This window comes from Notamacropus eugenii, chromosome 6, assembly GCF_028372415.1.
Source record: "Notamacropus eugenii isolate mMacEug1 chromosome 6, mMacEug1.pri_v2, whole genome shotgun sequence".
NCBI classification, from domain to species: Eukaryota; Metazoa; Chordata; class Mammalia; order Diprotodontia; family Macropodidae; genus Notamacropus; species Notamacropus eugenii.
In genome coordinates, this window is record NC_092877.1 from 94059197 (window position 1) to 94078887 (window position 19691).

Sequence of the window (19691 nt, forward strand, 5' to 3'; positions counted from 1 at the left end):
TGCTAGTCCTGCATTCCTGACTTCCATTCAATCATATGGTGTTCCATCATCTATGATACTTCAGACTTTGTAACCAATCATATTGTGATGCTTCCTATTCTTTGTTCGCTTGTACTTCCCAAAACTATATGAAGGCTGGTGAACCCTACCTCAAGGTCTTCTGACTGACTGAGTCGAGACCCCCTTTTATTGGCAATTGCTAGCCTTACCAATAAACTGAAGATATGTGGAACTTTGTACCTCAGTTTACCTTAATTTGATTGCAACATGATCTAATCTAATCTAATCTAAGTATTTAAGTGCCTACAACTTGTAAAACATTGTGAAAGGTTCTGTAGATTTAAAAAAATGGCAGTCAGGCAAGATTTCAAAGAAGAGAGAATCTTTACCAGAGGGAAGAGTTACAGATTTAGGAGGGATAAGAAAAACAGAAATTCTAGAGGGGCAGCAAGCTGGGAATAGTTTAGGGAACTATTTAATTTTGAGATTCTCAAAACAATTTGCATATATCATAAAATCATAGGCTTTTGATGTTTAACACCTTCTTGGCTCCCTCTGTTACATCTCCCCTCTGACTGGAGGGCTAAAAAGTGGATCAGTAAATTCATCCCATAGCCTTCCTTTATAGAGGGCTCAGAACATTTCAGGTAACTCTCCATTTTTTACTGATGGCTCTGCCTGGTATCTATTCCAGAACATCATCCCTCCTTACCACGTATCCTCTGGCACCTCCACCCTGCCACCTTTTCAGCTTTCTTTTTGTTTTCCCTCATTAGATTATAGGCTGCTCAAGGGCAAGGACAGTCTTTCTTTTACTCATTTGTATCCCCAACACAGTGCTTGGCACATGTAGGTGCTTAATTAGTTTTGATTGAATTGAATTGAATAGTACTGGGAGAGACCTCAGAGACCATATAGTAAAACACACTAATTTTAAAATGAGAAAAAACTGAGGCCTCGGATGGTTAGGTGACTTACTCATGGTCACACAGGTCAGCACGGTCAAAGGCAGGATTTTGAAGCAAGATTTTCTGACTCAAAATCTGGTCTGTGTTCCTGAAAGGAAATAATGGCAGTCTATATCCAAAGGAGAAACACATCAGTGATGATGATATTACAGGATTAGTTTTAAGTTGATTAATGGTCCATATGTCATTAGTGGCCATAAGTAGGTAAAAATGTTCATTTCTTTCAAGTTCTGAATGCCTTTAAAATTCCATCTCTTAAAAGATGGGAATAGTTTTTTTTTTTTTTAAATCTTTTTATTTTTTTAATGTTTAACAATCACTGCCATACAATTGCGATTTTATCCCTCCCCACCCACCCCCCACTACCTCCCTCCCTCCCCACGACTGCATACAATTCTGTATAGATTCTACATATACTTTCCTATTGAGTATATTTTCACTATAGTCATGCTATGTAGTCAGACTAAGATAAATGAAAGAATCCGTATAACAAATCAGAACATGATACACAAACAGATACACATACACAAACATGATCTGCTACATTATGTGAGTGACTTCCATATTTCTCTCTCTGAGTGTGGAAGGCATTTTGCCTTGAGGTCCACCATTGGGATTTTTTTTTTTTCAGAAGTTCTTGTGTTATTACAAAAATCTAAGTCTACCAGAAAAAACTCTCACACACTGAGGTTGTTGCTGTGCATAAAGTTCTCCTGGTTCTGCTCCTTTCACTCAGCATCAGGTCATATAAGTCCTTCCAGGCCTCTCTGAAGTCTTCTTGTTCATCATTTCTTATGGCACAATAGTACTCCATTACATTCATATACCATAATTTATTCAGCCATTCCCCAATTGATGGACATCCCCTTGACTTCCAGTTTTTGGCAACTACATAGAGTGCTGCTATAAATATTTTTGTACATGTGGGACCCTTTCCCATTTTTATGATCTCTTGGGGATATAGTCCTAGTAGCGATATTGCTGGGTCAAAGGGTATGCACATTTTTGTAGCCCTTTGGGTATAGTTCCAAATTGCTCTCCAGAATGGTTGGATGCGCTCACAGCTCCACCAACAATGAATTAGTGTTCCAACTCTCCCACATCCTCTCCAGCATTTATCATTTTCTTGTTCTGTCATGTTTGCCAATCTTATAGGTGTGATGTGGTACCTCAGAGTTGTTTTGATTTGCATCTCTCTAACCAATAGTGATTTAGAGCATTTTTTCATATGATTATAGATAGCTTTAATTTCTTCCTCTGAAAATTGCCTGTTCATATCCTTTGACCATTTATCAATTGGGGAATGACTTGTATGATTATACATTTGGGTCAGTTCTCTATATATTCTAGAAATGAGGCCTTTATCCCCGAGCTTAGCTGTAAAAAATTTTTCCCAATTTACTACATCCCTCCGGATTTTGGTTGCATTGGGTTTGGTTGTGCAAAAACTTCTCAGTTTAATGTACTCAAAGTTATCCATTTTGCATTTCATAATGCGTTCTATCTCTCCTTTAGTAAAGAATTCTTCCCTTCTCCATAGATCTGATAAATACACTATTCCTTGCTTCTCCAGTTTATTCATGGTATCAATCTTTATACCTAAATCATGTACCCATTTGGACTTTATTCTTGTGTACGGTGTCAGGTATGGGTCTATGCCTAATTTCCGCCACACTGTTATCCAGTTATCCCAGCAATTTTTGTCAAACAATGAGTTCTTATCCCAGAAGCTGGGGTCCTTGGGTTTATCAAACAGAAGGTTGCTATATTCCTTGCCTACTGCATCTTGAGTGCCAAGTCTATTCCACTTGTCTACCTCTCTGTTTCTTAGCCAATACCAAGTGGTTTTGATAATTGCTGCTTTATAGTACAGTTTAAGGTCTGGTAGCGCTAGGCCACCTTCCCAGGCATTTCTTTTCATTAGTCCCTTTGATATTCTGGACCTTTTGTTTTTCCAAATGAATTTTGATATTATTTTATCCAGCTCTAGAAAGTAATTGTCTGATAGTTTAATTGGTATGGCACTAAATAAGTATATTAATTTGGGTAGAATTGTCATTTTTATTATATTAGCACGGCCTACCCATGAGCAACTAATGTTTTTCCACTTACTTAAATCTGACTTTATTTGTGCAAAAAGTGTCTTGTAATTGTGTTCATATAGTCCCTGGGTTTGTTTTGGCAGGTAGACTCCTAAGTATTTTATACTGTCTACCCTAACTTTAAATGGGATTTCTCTTTCTATCTCTTGCTGTTGAACTTTGTTGCTAATATATAGGAATGCAGAGGATTTGTGTGGGTTTATTTTGTACCCTGCAACTTTGCCAAAGTTGTTTATTAATTCAAGTAATTTTTTACTTGAATCTCTGGGATTCTCTAGGTAAATCATCATATCATCTGCAAAGAGTGATAACTTAGTTTCTTCTTTGGCTATTCTAATTCCTTGAATATCTTTATCTTGTCTAATTGCTACAGCTAACATTTCTAGTACCATATTGAATAATAGTGGTGATAATGGACAACCTTGTTTCACCCCTGATCTTATTGGGAATGCATCTAGCTTATCCCCATTGCATATAATGCTTGCTGAAGGTTTTAGATAGATACTGCTTATTATTTTATGGAAAGTTCCCTTCATTCCTACGTTCTCCAATGTTTTTAGTAGGAATGGATGTTGTATTTTGTCAAAAGCTTTTTCTGCATCTATTGAGATAATCATGTGGTTTTTGTTAGCTTTGTTGTTGATGTGATCGATAATGCTAATAGTTTTCCTAATATTGAACCAGCCCTGTAGTCCTGGTATGAATCCTACCTGATCATAATGTATTAATCTCGTGATAAGATGCTGTATTCGTTTTGCTAAAATCTTATTTAAAATTTTTGCATCTATATTCATTAGGGAAATTGGTCTATAATTTTCTTTCTCTGTTTTGTCTCTTCCTGGTTTGGGTATCAAAACCATATTTGTATCATAGAAAGAATTTGGGAGGACTCCTTCTTCCCCAATTTTCAAGAATAGTGTATGTAGTATTGGAATTAACTGTTCTTTAAATGTTTGATAGAATTCACTTGTGAATCCATCAAAGATGGGAATAGTTAATAATGGAGGTATTGAGAAAGATAAGTACACAAATGCATTGTTGGTAGATCTGTGAATTAGTATTATTTTGGAAAACAATTTGGAGTTATGCAAATAAAGTCACTAAAATTTCTGTAACTTCTGACACAGATATTACTATTAGACATCTACTTTAAGAAGGTCTTTCATAAAAAGTGTTTCATCAAAACACTAAAATATTCATAGCAGTACATTTGCAATAGCAAAGAACTGGAAAAAGTGCATATGCTCATTGATTGGGGATAACTAAACCTATTGTGGCACATGAATGTAACAGAATATTACCATGCCATAAGAAAAATGCAATAAATACAGAGAAACATGGAAAGACTGACATGATCAGACACAAAGCAAGTAGAATCAAGAAAACAACATACACAATGAATATAACTAGGTAAATGGTAAGAAACAAACACAAAATCAATCACAAAACAATGAAAAGGGAATATTGCAAAACTATAAAGAATAAACTTTGCCCTAAAGTAGAGACATAAGAAGAAATGTTCTGCCACTACTTTATAAAATTGGAATGCCTATGGGTGTGCAAAATCACGTATAGTTCTAGATTTTAAAAATGTATACATTGGTTTTGTTGAGAGTTTTTCTCTTCTCTTTTAAAAAAATTCTTTTTTTTTTTTTTTTACATGGGATGGCTCTCTGAGAGAGAGAACAGATTCTCTGGGAAGGAAACAGGAAAAATTAGGTGATATAAAAGCAAAAGCTATCAATATTTTTTTTTTAAGCTCACATCTTGCATTTTATAATAGAGACTTGGGCTTATCCTACATTTTTATGTATTTATGGCAACAATGAAGGTATCGTGCATCTCACAATTAGTAAAAGATGAGCCATCAAAAGAAAAGTTTGACAATTCTAATTTATGAATTGCTCTCCTGGGTTGCTGTTGTTTTCCTGTGATGTGCTTAATGAAAACAGATTAAAAAATCACAGCATCTAAGAGTTATAAGGGACCTCAAAATCCACCTAGTACAAACAATACTTAAACAAGAATTGTTTCTACAGCACTGCCAGCAAGTAGTTATTCAGCCTGCTTGAAGGAGGAAGGAGGAGCTATCTACCTCCTGAGGCATATTTACCTAACTGAATAGGTCTAACTGTGGCAGAGTAAAGGCACAACCATCATCTCACTTGTTTTGGATCCCATACCTCTTTTAATAAAACTTTAAGATTATGTTAGCTTTTTGTAACTGCCCTATCATACTCATCATTCACTTTGAGTTTGTAGTCCACTAAATTTTTTACATGAATTATAATAACTGTTACATTCCCCCTATCCATCCCTTGTGAAGTTGATGTTTTTTAAGCCAAGTGAGTGTGCATTTGTTCCTATTAAATTTCATTTTATTTTATTTGATCCAAAGTTCTAACCTGTCAAGATTTTATATAACTTAGTAACTGTAACAGTTCCCCTATCCTTCAGTTGTGAAGTTTATTTTTTAAAGCCCAAGTAATTTTGCGTTTGTTCCTATTAATTTCATCTGATTAGATTTGGTCCAGTGTTCGAGCTTGTCAAGACAGTTTTGAGTATTGCCTCTGTCATGAAATACAATAGCTATTCTTCTCAGCTCTATGGCATCTGAAAGTGTGACAAGCACATTATCTATGCCTTCTTTCATTTCATTGATAAGGTGCTGAATAGGACATGGCCAAAGAGAGTCCTAAAGACATTGAAGACATTTCCCCAAACAAACATGCAACCATTAATGATTACTCTTCTAAAATACCTAACTCAACTATCATTTCTCCATCTTCTCCAAAAGGATTGCATGAAAATGTTAGCAGTTTCTCACTGGAATGCACAATTATGAAACCATAATAATGACAATGAATGGTATAACTGACAACTAAAGTCATACCAGGTAACACATAAGAATAATCCAAACTCTAACACAAATGTTCAAGCATGTACAAAATACACTGAATTATAGAAGTAATTTAATAAGATGGTGGCCAAACTAGATCTGAAGACCACAGTGGTTTTCTCCCTTGAAAGGAGTAGTTTCTTCTCTGTTGAAAACAGACCTGTTATACCTCTTAGATAACACAAAGATATATTAGTTGGCAATTATGTAATCAAAATTAAGAATTTAAGAATTACAATTAATTAAGAATTTTAAAAAATGAGGCACATGAACACTATGTGAGCTCAATTTGTAATTCCCAGTCCTAAATTTTGTAAACAATTTATTGTAGGTCTCTATAGATTCTCCTCTATCCTCATTGTCACAGTAAATAAGTTTTTCCATATATAAATATATATATATATGTATATATATGTATGTATGTATGTATATATGTATGTATGGAAAGCATTCTGTTTTCCAATTCCATAGTTCTTTCTCTGGATATGGATGGCATTTTGCCTCAAGAGTCCTTTAGGAATGTTTCAGGTCCTTGCATTGCTGTGAAGGGCTAAGTCTACCAGTAAAATTCCTTGCACACTGTGGTTGTTACTGTGTGGGTTAAAAGACCCTTACCCCAAATTGTAAATAAATTAAGAAACTTCTTGAGGTAAGAACTGAAAGTGATTTATTCAATTCTCATGAGAAAGGGGCGTTCCGCCACCAGGACGGGGCTAATGGAAGGAGGCAAATTACAGAGGATAAAACATCATTATACATCCTAACACAGAGAATCCCACCTCCCCACTATCCCACTTCTCCATTGGCTGGGAGGCAGACTTACAATCTAAGTGTGAAATACTAGACAAGACCTGGGAAGGATCCACCTATCCAAGCACGCTTCCTTATTTAATACCAGGTGACAATCTGATCATTTGAAACTTATATTGCTTATAAATAAGCAGTGAAAATGTTGATGTTTGCTATATAATGATAGATTTAAGATAGAAGGGGATTCTAGGTAGACAGTTATGGTTAAGATGTGGAGAAACTGGTTAATCTGAGTAATAGAATTGAGAGACTTGGAAAGATAAAGGTTTTGACTGAAAATGGATCAGTTCAGATAGGTTCAGTAAGTAGTGAGAGTGTGAGGAAGTATTTTAAGAAGACAGAAAAATCATGTAAAAAAGGTTTTGACTGAAAATGGATCAGTTCAGATAGGTTCAGTAAGTAGTGAGAGTGTGAGGAAGTATTTTAAGAAGACAGAAAAATCATGTAACTTGATTTGATAATTAATAGCTCAATTAAATTTGAGATGACTCTATCTGATCAGGGTGATAGAGTTTGCCCATGTGGTGGTGAGAAGATGAATTACTCTGCAAGGTGAAGTCAAAATGCATTCAGTTGAATGGGTTAATACCTTATTTTAAGTTTTAAGTAAACTTAAATGGTTTATATTAGGAATTGCATTGTTAAATTAATGATGAATTGGTTAAAAAAGCTGTTATGAATTCTGTGTACGAGTTTCTGTGATGTAGAATTACTATTGAGAAAATGAGAATCTTTGGAAAAAATACACATACATTTTTATATAAGGTGTGATTTTCAAGCCTGTTCCATCTAAGGATGCATTAAGTATGTTAATAGTTTATTTATGCTGTTAAGAAGGAAGTTTTAACTAAAATTGTTTTTATTATGAATCAAGCATTTACAAAAGTACGTTTGTAAAAGGAAGCTTATGGGCAAATATGCAAAGGCCTGGGTTTTAGATCTTGTAATTTTTGCCAATTATGTTCATGAAGGTTTTGTGATAAATTATAAACTTTTCTTAAAAGAGGAAGGTATTTGTTGTATGAAGACAGTCTGGGGAAAAAGAATTTCAGCCTAAGTTCAAGTAACCTCTGGTAATATTTTGTATCGATGGACAAGTTAAATGTTTGTTTTGATTTGAATTCATTCATGAACATAAGTTGAAGTTAGTGTTTGAACTTACCATATGTGTAGCTCATTCTTTTAGATCAAACAGGGTTAGAAAGGGATAGAGTACTTTGGGAAACAGATGTAAATTTATTAGAGCAATAACATGGCTTTAATGGTAAATTTGATTTTGATTGTTACTTAATCAGAGACTAGAACATGTATAGAAAGGCATGTCAGTGATTCAAGACTTGCTTCAAAAGATGTTCCTTAGTCAGTGTGAAATTATATTCATATCTACAACTGTGTACTGGTATGCCTGTTTTCCCAAAGGCCCTGTAACATTTCTTGAACACTCCTGGAATGGGGAATCTTTCCACTTAATCTGGCTTTTCATACCCAAATCTGTTACCCTTAACCTAGAGGCAGCTAGATGGTGCAATAGATAGAACACCAGTGCAGGAGTCAGGAGGACCTGAGTTCAAATCTCACCTCAGACACTTGACACTCACTAAATGTGTGACCTTGGGCAAGTCACTTAACCGCAATTGCCTCATCCTGGGTCATCTTCAGTCATTCTGATGAATATCTGGTCACACAACCCTTAACCTAGCCTGGTCCTCCATTATCTGATTCTTGATCATTTGTTCATCTAAATACATGTCATTGTTATTTTTTCTTGGTCTGTAAAATAACCATTGGTAATTTGGATGGTGTGGCCCTGAATAAGTTAAATAATTTAGATGGTGTTGATAGGGTGAGGGGAAATGGACCCTTAAATGGAAAAGACCTTGTCTCTGCCCAGAACTTTCTCACACTGGCATTTTGCTTGTGGCATCTGGTCCACTGCAGCCTACCTAATCAATAATCCTTTTAACTATCCTTTCACCTTGGCTCTCTGACCCAGCCCAGACCACTTAACTATTCTCATTGGCTCCACCTGGCCCACCCCAGACCATTTACCACTCCTTAATCCCATCTAGACCCTTTCTCTGCTGCTTCTGGGCCACCCCAGGTTATTTATCAATTCTTAATCCTATTCAGATCTCACTGCCTTTTCTTGTATGTAACTACCAATCTTACCTTCATTAAATTACTCAGATTCATTTGGAATCTAGTCAGTTTCTGTTGATGGTACAAATAAACCCTGCTGTTTCGGTCTTCTTTCAGCCAAAGAAAAACAAAATTTATTAAAGATACACCATGTTAGCCAGATTCTTAAGAAATCTTACCATTGGCTAGACTCTTAAGGAATCTGAGCACCTTCATGGAATCAAGATGGCTCTTATATACAGGAAGATTGTGGGAAGGATCTAGGGTTGGGCAAGTAGTCTGGGGTGACTAGAGGAGGGATTTAGAGAGTTAATGGGAGTGACCAGTAGCTGAGGTAATTAGAGGTCAGATACCCCGATCCAAGAAAATGGAATTTTGATCGGATCAAGGGTGGGAAATAGCTGGAGGAAATGGGGGTAACAGACAATGGAGGGCTAGGCTACTTTAAGGGTAACAGATTTGGGCATGAAAAGCCAGATCAAATGGGAAGAGTCCAGAGAGTTCAAGGTGGGGTTTTCCAGGGTCTATGGACAAATGGGACCCAAATTCTTTTGGCGTAAAAGGTGAAGGTGTTGGCTTGGGCTTGTACCCTGTCATTGCTACTTTGACTGAAAGGATTAGGTGGTCCAATTCTTTCAAAGCAGACCCATTTATACCCTTACATTTCTGGGTTCCCAGCACCCCAAAATGAACCGTATTATCATTTTTATTATATTGGTTTGACCAATTATATAGAATTATAAATACTTCTCTAGTTATTTCGGACTGTCTTTATTTCTGAAAAATGTTTTATAGACAGATTCCTATAATTCTTGGGTATGCATGGTAGATATACTCTTAAATATTTTATTCTTTCTATAGTTATTTTGAATTGGATTTCTCTTTCTTGCTCTTTTTGCTGGGATTTGCCTGTAAAAAAAAGGAATGCTAACAATTTATGTAGATTTATTTTATATTCCGAAACTGCTGAATTTGTTAATCATTTCAATTTTTTAATTGAAATCTTTAGGATTTTCTAAGTAAATCATCATGTCATCTGCAAAAAGTGATAATTTTATTTCCTCTTTGGCTATGCTTACTTATTCAATTTCACTTTTTGTCTTATTGCTATAGCTGGCATTCCTAGAACTGTGTTAAATAGGAGTGGTGATAATAGGTAAATATGCTTTACCCCTTATTAGAAAGGCCTCTACATTTTCTTTCTTATGTATAATGCTTGGTCTTGATTTTAGATCGATATTTCTTACAATGCTAAGGAAGGATTAATTTATTTCTATGCTTTCTAGAATTTTTTTTTCAGTTTTTCAGACTAAATATATTTCCTATTGTGTATAAATGTATATAATAATATTGCATGCTATAAGAGTCTGAACATTATACATATATAGGCACAGATGAATAGATATGTAAAGGCTCTGAAACATTACAGCCAAGGAGAGAACTGTCAGTTTCATAGAATCCCAGTGTCTTAGGGTAGTACACAACCCTATAGGTCATTAATTTCAACCTCTCATCCCATCTAGAAATCCTTCCCTCCCAAAACAACTGCGAAGCATGGTCATCCAGTCTCTCCTTCATGCTTCCGAGGATGTTATTTTTTTAATTATTTATTTTTAGTTTTCAACATTCACTTCCACAAGATTTTGAGTTCCAAATTTTCCTGCTGTTCATGCTTTGACTTCATGTCTCTCATTTCTCTTCCCAGCTTTTCCTCCACCTCTCTAACTTGATTTTCAAAATTCTTTTTGAGCTCTTCCATGGCCTGAGCCCATTGGGTAGGCTGGGACACAGAAGCCTTGACTTCTGTGTCTTTGCCTGATGGTAAGCATTGTTCTTCCTCATCAGAAAGGAAGGGAGGAAATGCCTGTTCACCAAGAAAGTAACCTACTATAGTCTTATTTCTTTTCCCTTTTCTGGGCATTTTCCCAGCCAGTGCCTTGACCTCTGAATATTTTCCTCACACCCACCTCGCCTCCTGATCCTCCCAGCCAGTGTTTGGGGTCTGAGATTCAAATGCTGCTTCCAGCCTCAGGGCTTTTGGCAGGGGCAGGGCTGCTATTCAGTGTGAGATTAAGTTCAGGTGCTGAGGTGGGGGCAGGGCCACCTCTCAGGCTCAGTTCCCTCAGGGGGTTTATGCACAGACCTTCAACAATGGATCCAGGCTCCTGCCTGCTTGGGGAGCCCCGGTCCGCCGCCACCTCCCAGCCTCTGCCTCCCGAGGGGGCCTGAGCTATGGGGGCACCCCACTCCCCTCTCAACCCGCCAAAGAGACTCTCTCACCAACCCCCATCACCTGTGGGTGGAGGGACTTGTGCGGCCGCTGGAGATCCCGACCCTGAAGCCTGCTCAGATCTGTTCCTCTTGGTGCCGCGGCCGCGGCAGGTCTGGGCTGGGCTCCGCGTCTGCAGCGCGACGGACCTTTTGCGAGAGGTTTGCAGGTCCCTCTGGAACAGAAATCTCCTTTGCTCCACTGTTCTGTGGCGTCACTGCTCCAGAATTCGCCGTGAGTTACTTTATACAGATGTTGTATTGGTTGTGGGTTTGGAGCTATGTGTATTTGCGTCTTTCTACTCCGCCATCTTGGCTCCGCCCCCCCCCCCCGAGTTCCAAATTTTCTACCCATCTCTCCCCTTCCTCCACCTCAAGTCAGCATGCATTCTGATTATACCTTCCCCCTCCTTTTATCACCCCTCTTCCCCCTTCTCTTATCCCTTTCCCTTTTATTTTCCTGTAGGGCAAGATAGATTTCTATACTCCATTGTCTATATATCTAATTTCCCAGTTGCATGTAAAAACACTTTTTAACATTTGTTTTCAAACTTTGAGTTCTACATTCTCTGCCTTCCTCCTACCCCACCCAACCTCATTAAGAAGGCAAACAATTCAATATATGTGTTGTCATGAAAAACACTTCCCTCACAGTCATGTTGTGAAAGACTAACTATATTTCCTTCCATCCTATCCTGCCCCCTATTTATTCTATTCTCTCTTTTTGACCGTGTCCCTCCTCAAAAGTGTTTACTTCTGATTACCCACTCCTCCAATTTGCCCAGCCTTCCATCATCCCCCTCACCTCCACTTATTCCCTTCTCGCTACTTTCCTGTAGTTTACCATTTTCATACCAAATGGAGTGTGCATTTTATTCCCACCTTAAGCCAAATTCAATGAGATTAAGGTTCACTCTTTCCCTCTCACCTCCCCCCTCTTCCCCTCCATTGAAAAGGCTTTTCTTGCCTCTTTTATGTGAGAGATAATTTACCTCATTCTATTTTTCTCTCCTTTGTTGAGGGCCAGGGTGGAGTGTGGTTGGCAAGATCAGGATAGACTTTGGGCAAACTGTTCTTTGAGACTGTGCTCATTATCATCTGGAATGGCTCTCCATGCCCCCCAGATGTCGCTGTCTCCATGAGACAAACAAGAGAATTACAGAAAACAAGGGATATGTAAAATAAGATGCCCTCTAGGCTCACAGTCTTTAAGATAAGACTGATTAAATCACTAGGGCAGGAGACCAGCAGAATGTCACATAGGCTTGCAGTTTCTGTCTATAAATACCCTGACCCTCAGATCAATAAACGGAGTTGGTCTTTCTTCTTCACCACATCACTGAGCCATGTAGGGACGTAGGCTGTCTGCTACACTCCTTCTCCCAATATATTCCTCTCTTACCCCTTAGTTTTATTTTTTTAAATATCATCCCTTCCTATTCAATATACCCTGTGCCCTCTCTCTATATGTATATAATCCCTCCAACTAGCCTAATACTGACAAAAGTCTCAATAGTTAACAATATTATCTTTTCATGTAAGAACGTAAATAGTTCAACTTTAGTAAGTCCCTTATGATTTCTCTTTCCTGTTTACCTTTTCATGCTTCTATTGATTCTTGTTTTTGAAAGTCAAATTTTCTATTAAGCTCTGGTCTTTTCATCAAGAATGTTTGAAAGTCCTCTATTTCATTGAATGACCATTTTTTCCCTGAAGTATTATACTCAGTTTTGCTGGGTAGGTGACTCTTGGATTTCATCCTAGCTCCTTTGACCTCTGTAATATCATTCCAAGCCCTGTGATCCCTTAGTGTAGAAGCTGCTAGATCTTGTGCTATCCTGATTGTGTTTTCACAATACTTGAATTGCTTCTTTCTGGCTGCTTGCACTATTTTCTCCTTGACCTGGGAGCTTTGGAATTTGGCTACAATATTCCTAGATTTCCCTTTGTGATCTCTTTCAGCAGGTGATCTGTGGATTCTTTCAATATCTATTTCCGCTCTGGTTCTAGAATATCAGGGCAGTTTTCCTTCATAATTTCTTGAAAGATGATATCTAGGCTCTTTTTTGATCATAGCTTTCAGATAGTCCAATAATTTTTAAGTTGTCTCTCCTGTCTTTATTTTGCAGGTCCGTCATTTTTCCAATGAGAAATTTCACAATGTCTGCTATTTTTTCCTATTCCTTTGTGTTTGTTTTATAATTTCTTGATTTTTCATAAAGCAATTAGCTTCCATCTGCTCCATTCTAATCTTTAAGGAATTATTTTCTTCAGTGAGTTTTTGAATGAGTTACACCCAATTACATTCACTCAAAGTGAGAGCCTGTTAAGACCTTAGTCTAAAATGGCTAAGGTCACACATTGCATCCTGGGCCATCTCCAGTCATCTGTATGAATATCAGGCCTCTGTACCTTGATGGCTCTGGAGGGGAAAGTGAAGCTGGTGTCCTTCCATAGCCTTCCCTCACTCAAATCAAAGTCAACTGCAAATCATGTCATCCTCTTGATGTCATAGTCCTCTTTGAGAATGAAGGACAAACAGAACAACAACAATCTGGTCAATTCTGCTTTTTTAAGACATTCTTGTCCTCATTGGCTTTTTGGATCTCTTTTGCCATTTGGGTTAGTCTATTTTTTAAGGTGTTATTTTCTTCAGCATTTTTTTGGGTGCCTTTTATTATTTTTTTTTAGAGTCTTCTGTGTATTTATTGTTTAACAGCAGAATGCCCAACACAGATCATCATAACTGCCAAATGGCCAGCTGTGCAAAATAATATATATAGTGCTTAAGTACAAATGGGAGATATGATTTTTTTTTAAAATAAATACTTAAACTCAAATTTATGGTTCTACAAAAGAGCATTTTAACTAGATGGTCTAAGTTGATCTGCCTCCTTGGACCTACAGAAACTGTTATTTTTCCAAAAACCAATAATAAATATATTGAATCACCATCAGTTCCACTGTGTGAATAATGGATCACAATAAATGAGTCCCTTTTTCTAAGAGCTTTTTCTGGCTCACCTACAAACATGATCTGGCCTGGATAAAAAGACAACAGAAATTTCTTGAAGGTCAATGTTCCAAAATGCTAAGTATGGTTAAGTATTCTACATGCTCTATATTCACTGGTTCCTTAGTTAGGATGTACTTAGATTACTTTCTTCAATTCATCACACAGGAAAAGCATGAAAGCTCTACCCATGCCTCTAAGAAAACTGGACCAGGCACCCCTGAAGAAAGCTTTGCCACCCTCATTTTTAGCAATCTTCCAGCAGTCAATTGTTCCAGTGTACATGATACCACCTCCTTTGCACCCAGACTGTATCATCATTCACCCCCTTACTGTATCAAAGGGATAAGAGACCACACCTGCTACAGCAGTCACTGATTGTGCAATCATCTAGCTTATCACAATATGAGTGTTCTTCAGATCTGGGAGCACACCTTTTGCTGTATCATAGATGTAAGCTGCTCTATAGATAATGATACCCTTCACTGAGACATTGAAACCTTGACACAAGCTATGGATTCCATCGGACTTGGTAATTTTCACAAGACAGTCTCCCAAGCCTTTGAATTCTCTTTCAGCACCAGATTTCCCAACATCAGCTGCCAAGTGGGTTCTCACAAAATCCAGGGGGTAGACAAAGCAGAGAGAAGTGGCTCCAGCTGCATCACTAGAGGCATGACTGCCAGCAAAATACCTCCAAAACTGTGTGTGCTTCTCCACTCCTCCCCAAAACACCTGCTTACTTATCCTTAAAGGCAAAGTTAAGGGTGGGCAAATATCTGATGACTTTTGCTAAGTTACCCTACCAGAAGGAAAACACCCCTTGTTCCTTTGGAATTTGGACTATACAATCCATTATGCCTTTGTACTACTTATCTGCTGCAATTTGTTTACTTGCATGCTCTATCTGCAACAGTAGCTTAACTCTCTCAAAGAGGGCCACCGCTGTCTTGGAGACAGCAGTGATGCCACTGGCCAGGAAGTCCTTGGTGAAGGAGATAAGCTGTTCCGTCATGGTTACCAAGGGGGAAGGTGTTGGAGCTGGAGAAACAAAGCCAGGTGAGAGAGGACCAAAAGCGGGGGAATTCTTGGGTGCCCTTTAGCAAGCAGCTGACTTGTTTTTCATGATTTCCTTGCATCCCTCTCATTTCTCTTCCCAATTTTTCCTCTACTTCTCTTACTTGATTTTCAAAATCCTTTTTGAGCTTTTCCATGACCTGAGACCAATTCATATTTTTCTTGGAGGCTTTGGATGGAGGAGCTTTGACTTTGTTGTCTTCTGTTTGCATGCTTTGGTCTTCCTTGTCACCAAAGTAAGATTCTATAGTCTGATTCTTTTTCTAGTTTTTGCTCATTTCCACAGCCATTTACTTGACTTTTGAGCTCTTTGTCAAAGTAGTTCTTTGCTTCCAGTGAGGGTATAGGGGGTATGCTGTCAGCTGCTCTATCCCCCTCCCTACAATCTGTGGGCCTAGACCTCCAGAAACAGGTGCTTCTGCTGTCTCTGAGACTACTATGGGCTCCTTCACCCCCTCTGCTACCCTGGGGCTGGGGCAAGACCACTGTACTCTTTCACACAGGTCCAACATGCTTTTTCCACTGACCTTTTAATTTGTCCTTGACATTTTGGGATTGTGAAGACGAATCTGCCATAGGTGCCAGAGATTTGGTTCCCCCCAGGCCTGCTCAGGTACTGTCTGTGATGACGTGGCTGACACTGGACTGTGCTCTGCTCCCAGCACGCCGCAATAGAGCTTCCTGTTGACCTCCCAGGCTGCCTTGGGATTTGCTTCACTCTGTCATTCTGTGGGTTCTGCAGCTCCAGAATTTGTTATTTTTTACAGGTATTTGGCTGGGTTTGGGGGGGAGCTCTAGCAAGTCCTTGCTTTTACTCAGCTATCTTGGCTCCTGTTTTCTAGAATTTTTGAAAGAGCTGGGTGCTAGATTTTGTCAAAAACCTTTTCAGTGTCTCGATAAAATCAGGTGGTTTACAATTTTTTCATATTAACATGATTTATTCTATTTACAATCTTTCTTATGTTGAATCAACTGGGCATGTCTGGCATAAATCCCTTTTAGTTACGTATATAATCTTTCTAATATGTTGTCATAGTTTATTTGCTAATATGTATTGAAAATTTTTGTGTCAATGTTCATTCAGTATATTAGTCTATAATTTCTTTCTTTGATTAGGTATCAAGACCGTATATGTATCTTAGAGATTATAAATATTCTTATTTCTTTTATTTTTTTCTTGTTCTTATCCCTCCTTATTTACTTTATTTTTTTATTACTGCAGAGATGATGTAGTACTGGAATTAATTGTTCTTCCAATGTTTAATAGAATTCACCTGTAAATCTGCCAGGCCTAGAGGCCTGAGGGCTACCCGAGTCTTACCTTACCTATCGCAGGTCTTCGGCTGGCCAAACCAGATAAACGTATGAGAGAAGAGACTTTCCGGAGTCGAACGAGGGTTAGGCTTTATTCAGGGTCTTGGCTACATGTGCAGGGGGAACTCTTCCTTAGGAGAGAGGGAAATCTCCCAAGGAGGCAAAGATCTTACAGTAAGAGAATGAAAGCAGAAGTGGAAGTGGGGAGAGAGGGGAGAGGGAAGAAAGAAGAGAGGAGAGAGGGAAGAGGGGCCTTCTGTCCTCTAATGGCCCCTCAGCGCTAAGAGCCTTCAGGCTTTCCTGACCCTACTTAAGCTCTCCAGCCGCATAGTTTGCACCTGAATACTGTGCCTGTTAGATCACAATAGGTGTGCTCAGATCCGGGCCAATCTCGAGGGCGGGGATGCTCTCTCCCATCACGTTTCCCACGGGAAGAGGCGGAAATGCACGAGATATCCAGGTCTCACACCTCAATTCCCTGCTGTTCCCTGGGGGGCCTCATGAGAACTCTAAGGTTTAGAAGTTCTCACCTTTACCCGCCCGAGACTGTCCACATGGAACTGAGCTTACACCCCCAACATAAATCCATCCAATTCTGAATTTTCTGCCTTTGGGAGTTCATTTATGGTTTGTTCAATTTTGTTTATATTAGGTATTTTTTTTTACATAGTCTATTTCTTCTTTTGTTAATCTAAGTTTTAAAATTTTTGTTAGTATTAATCCATTTCCCCTAAATTTTCAATTTTAAAAGCATATACTTGGGCAAAATAATTTCTGATAATTTCCTTTATTTTTCAACTGTTATAAATTCTGTTTTCATTTTTGATATGGAACAAGTTAAGTTTCCAGTCTTTTAAAATCAGATTTGTTATCCACTTAACAGGATCTATTTATTTTTTCAAAAACCAGCTCTTAATTTTATTGTTCTAGTATAGTTTTTTGGGTTTTCATTTTTTAAATTTTAAATTCTACTTTATTCTGTAATTGGTTTTTTTTTTTTTGGATTTGTTGTTCGAGTTTTTGTATGTGCCCAATTCATTGATTTTTTTTTCTTTTCTTTGTTGACCAAAACAACTTCTGTTTTTTTAATACTGCATCAATACCCTAGTGACTCTCCTGGAATTGCAAAAACCTCCTGAGGGTTTCTGTGATATATGTTCCTTGTATTGTCTACTTCCCTTTTACTTCTCATACACTCAAAAACCAAAATCATGGGCACCATCACTACCAAAGTTTTCGGAACTGTCTTAATCCTATTATGAATTTGGTTGATATTTTCAGATTTAATATTGCCACAATTACTTAAAAAGTTCTTTTGAGTTCTTGCTGCTAGAGTTGCGGTTGTTGTGTTTGTCCTTCATTCTCTAAGAAGACCATGACATCAAGATGATGACATGACTCGAAGTTGACTTTGATTTGAGAGAGGGAGGGCTGTGCAAGGCCACCAGCCTCACTTTCTTCTCCTGAGCCATCTGGGTCCAGTGGCCTAATATTCAACAGGATGACTGGAGATGGCCCAGGATACAATGTGGGACCTTGGCCATTTTAGACTAAGGTCTTATCAGATTCTCACTTTGAGTGAGATACACCCATTCAATGAACAGGCCTCTTTTAGTACTTATTTGAGGGATGGCCCCTTTTAATAGAAGAAAAAAAATAACAAAATAATCAAACTGGGAGTGGAAAATTCTCAGGCTTCCTGGGTAAAAGAGAAAGAGTTACTATTACAAAAATGCTTTTACATCTCTTTTGTATGAACTTTATGTGATCATCTTATTCAAGACATCATAATCACTTCTAAAAGTAAATGGCTATTGGAGATTTCTGCAGTGAGATTATAGCTCTTAAAAAAATAGTTCTAAATCAGAAGCAAATTTAAACTTTTTACTAACTAGCAGATACTAAAGGCAAGTAAAGAATGGTCCTGGTATTGAGGTTTAAGGGTGCTAGGACCCTGAAATAGCGACATGTGGGTCCTGCATGAAAAATTTCGATTCAAGCCTTCTTTCAGCCAAAGAAAAACATTTTATCAAAGATCCACAATATTGTAAGGAATCTCAGCATTTACATCGCTAATGCCAGTGGGCTAGATTGGATCTGGGAACCTTCATGGAAACAGGATGGCTCTTATATACAGAAAGGCTGAGGGAGGGATGGGGGGGGGGGGTGGGGGTGGCCAAGTCGTCTTTGGTGATTGGAAGAGGGCTGTAGGGAGGATCTTGATGGGAGTGGCTAGTAGACTGGAGTGACTAGAGGTCAGATGCCAGGAACCCAGAAGAATGGGGTTTTGATAGGATCTCTAGGGTGGAAAGTAGCTGTAGGCTACTTTGAGATAACAGACAGTGGAGGGTTAGGCTAGGTTAAGGATAATTAAGAATTGGGCATAGGGATTATGAAAGGCTTATAGTGTCAAGGAATGCCAGATCAAGTGGGAAGATTCAAGGAGATTTCAAGGGGGTTCCCAGAGTTTATACCCCATCACTGGAAGCCTGTTATATTAGGAGGCCAGCCTCTTCTCATTATTCATTATTACTTTACAAAAATGTTGGTCATTCTGGAGCTCTCCCGAGGTCCTTTTGAAATGGTCTGCTAAGCATGGGAAACTTCCAAAATATAGTGTCACAAGTTTTACAACTGCACTGAGACTTTTGGGACTGTGTGTATGTGGGTGTGTTACTGAAGATATTTGATTTTCCATATGGGATATTATCAATTAACATTTATTTTTCTTTCCTTTCTTCCCTCATTTCCCTCCTGCTTTCATACTTAAATGCCTTCACACAGACTGTGCCCAACCTGTGGTAGAGCATTCCAAGCTCATCTGATCAGCCACAGTTGGCCACACTGAAATTTCACTTTATCATGGTGGTGTCATTTTGGTCCTCTTGGAAGACAAAGGATAACAACCAACTTAAATGCCTGCAATGTTTGAAGTGTTCTGTTTAGAACTCTAGTAGCCAGGCAAAATCCCTATTTTCCAAGAATTTATAGGCAGTACTCCAGACATTATCTTGGAAGCTCACTGCAGCCTTGGAATTTATGTACTGCAAATACTGCTGATTAAGGTCCAGGTCGGCTATGTCTTTCCTCCTCTTCAGGCT

The 19691-nt window shown here is 38.3% G+C and overlaps 1 pseudogene; it reads right to left on the reverse strand.

Annotated features, from left to right (window-relative positions):
* Positions 1-11652: 11652 nt before the first annotated feature.
* Positions 11653-18731, reverse strand: LOC140511449 (ADP/ATP translocase 3-like; annotated as a pseudogene).
* Positions 18732-19691: the final 960 nt, after the last annotated feature.